Source organism: Tupaia chinensis, unplaced genomic scaffold (genome assembly GCF_000334495.1).
Source record: "Tupaia chinensis unplaced genomic scaffold, TupChi_1.0 Scaffold145208_1, whole genome shotgun sequence".
Taxonomy (NCBI): Eukaryota; Metazoa; Chordata; class Mammalia; order Scandentia; family Tupaiidae; genus Tupaia; species Tupaia belangeri.
In genome coordinates, this window is record NW_006205068.1 from 2,202,003 (window position 1) to 2,204,539 (window position 2,537).

Genomic DNA, 2,537 nt, shown 5'->3' on the forward strand with positions numbered 1-2,537 from the left:
TAATGCCTCAGCACGGGGAGCGGGTACCCACTGAAGTATGTGCCTCTTTCAGCATTGCTGCCGACTTCCTGCCCACGTTCATGTACTGCCTAGGCAGCCGGGACTTTGAGGTGGTGCAGACAGCCCTCAGGAACCTGCCCGAGTATACCCTCCTCTGCCAAGGTGAGTGGCTGACCCCATCTCAGGCCCCCGCCCACATTCCCAGTTCTGAAAGTCCTTGGCCCCATGACCAGCTCCTAGGGAAAGCCTGGAAGCTTATCTTCCAGGGGCTGCCTGGCTGCCATACTTGCCCATATCTCAAGGCATGGTCACCATGACCAGGGTGTCTAGGGCCAGGGCCTTGCAGGGTCCTCATCTCTCCCACAGAGCACGCAGCCGTGCTGCTGCACCGGGCCTTCCTAGTGGGCATGTACGGCCAGGTGGACACCAGCGCCCAGATCTCCGAGGCCCTGAAGATCCTGCACATGGAGGCCGTGATGTGAACCTGTTCCCAACCCTCGCCTTCAGTCCCCACAGAAGGCCCTGGTGCAGGACTTGGTCCTTACCCCTCTATCAAAGCCTCAAATGAATGTGAGAAGGGTAGCCACCCCTCCTGGGTGGCTGAGGAGCACTCAGCCAGGGCGTGGAGCCAGCTGGATACACAACTCCCAGCCTCCCCAGTACCTTCCTGCTCCCTACTGCCCACCCTGCCCAGAGCAAAGCCCATACCCAGCACCCTGAACTCCAGCAGAGCTGCCTGCTGACCCCCAAGTCCCTGCTGCTTTTCATCCTCCCAGTTCGTCTCCAAGGCCTGCCCTCCTCACTCTCCCTGCACACCTTCATGAAGCTCCAGAAACCCCGTTGGCTTGCTCTCAGCTTCTCTGGTGTTAGACCCCATGTTTTGTGGCTTGCAATGCCTGGCGTGGGGGCCAGTGGAATTGGTGTGGCCTTTCCAGGGGTCAGAGTGCCAGCCTCCCATCTCTATAAATGAGACCAGGGAAGGGCATACAACACAGGAGGCCCTTCCCAGGCTGCCCCTGCAACTGAGCAGCATATCAAGTCTGGCTGCTGGGAATGACCATGTCCAGAACACCCCACCTTGCATCATGTCATCAATGTCACTTCTCCAGCTTCGGTAATAGCCTGTGGCGTAGCTATGTGCCGAAGTGCCACTACCTCAGCCCAGAACTGCAGAGACACCTGAAGGGGTGGGTGGTGTGTTTCCACTGCGTGGCTGAGAAGACAGACCCAAATGTTGAGGAAGGTGCCAGGAACTCTGGAAGGAAGGCTAGAGCAGGAGCCCACATCTGGATCCCCGTTACACAACTGCTTTGAGCACTTCACCCTCTTGCCATGGGTGCAGGAAGGGCAGAGGGCAGTGTGGGAACCTTGGGGGCCCTCATCCCACCTGGTCCTACCAGTGTCTTAGCCCTCGTCCATCTTGGGCCTACCTTCTGGTTTCCAGCTTGCTGGCTTACAGCACAAACAACACCTTAATGTGGGGCATGAGGGGACAGAGGGCAGTGCTGTGGGCCTAGGAAAGGGAAAGCAAAGGCCTGATGGGCACCAGGAGAGCCTCAGCCTCATCGGGAGAGAAACGGAGGTTGCAGCAGCCCCGAGGCACTGTTTCCACCTTCAGGTTGGCAAAGATGGAACCAGTTGGTGGCCTGTGCCTGTGGAGGTGTGGGAGGCAGGCGGAGTGTGGACACATCCCCAGCCTACAGCTCCTCCTCCCAGGCCAGTACTACAGCACAAAATGTGGCCCTCCAGAGGGGACCGGATGTCCACCATGGCTTCCCCAGTGGGCTGCGGGGCGGCCTTGGGGACACTTGAAGGTGTGTGGTGTGGGAGCTGTGCCTTGCTATTGGGTAGCAGGTGCCCGTGAAACGCCCCCTGCTGCGGTGAACGGTGGCCAGCCTGTGCAGAGCGCCAGCCCCTGCAATACACCTGGGAGCAGATGTGATGGCAGGCCAGCTCCAGGCAGCTGGCTAGTTAGGAGCAGAGCTGAGGTTTGAACTTAGGCCCCTGGCCACTGAACTGCACCACCCCTGGTGGGAAGGGGCCCAGAGGAGCAAGACAAGCATGAACTCAGCCCAGGGCCCTGTGACTTGTGTGGGAAGAAGGGGCCTGAGAGGCTGGGCAGGCGCAGGCTGTGTCTGATCTGCTGAGGTGTGTGCAGGTGAGGTGAGCCCCTCAGGGGTCCTGCATTACCTGAGGCTTAGAATTCAGAAACAGACTTCAGCTCAGAAAGGGGACGTGCCCCACCTCCATCTGGTACAGTGAGCTGGAGCCAGTGGTTCCCTTCCAAGCCCTATGGGCCTTGGGACCCTGTTCTATGCTTCACACCCAAACTCCAGCCCTAAGTGGCTGGGCTGCTTCTAGGCCTGAACATGGGACCCTTGCCCCACAGGCCACAGTGCAGCTTCCTGAAGGCAGAGGTCTGATGGGCAGCCCAGGAGCGCAGCTCAGAACTTTCCAGATCCTGACGCTCCTCCCATCTGCTCAGTGCCCCAGCCATGTCCTCTCTGAAGCACAAACTTAATGTTCCTTCCTGTTTT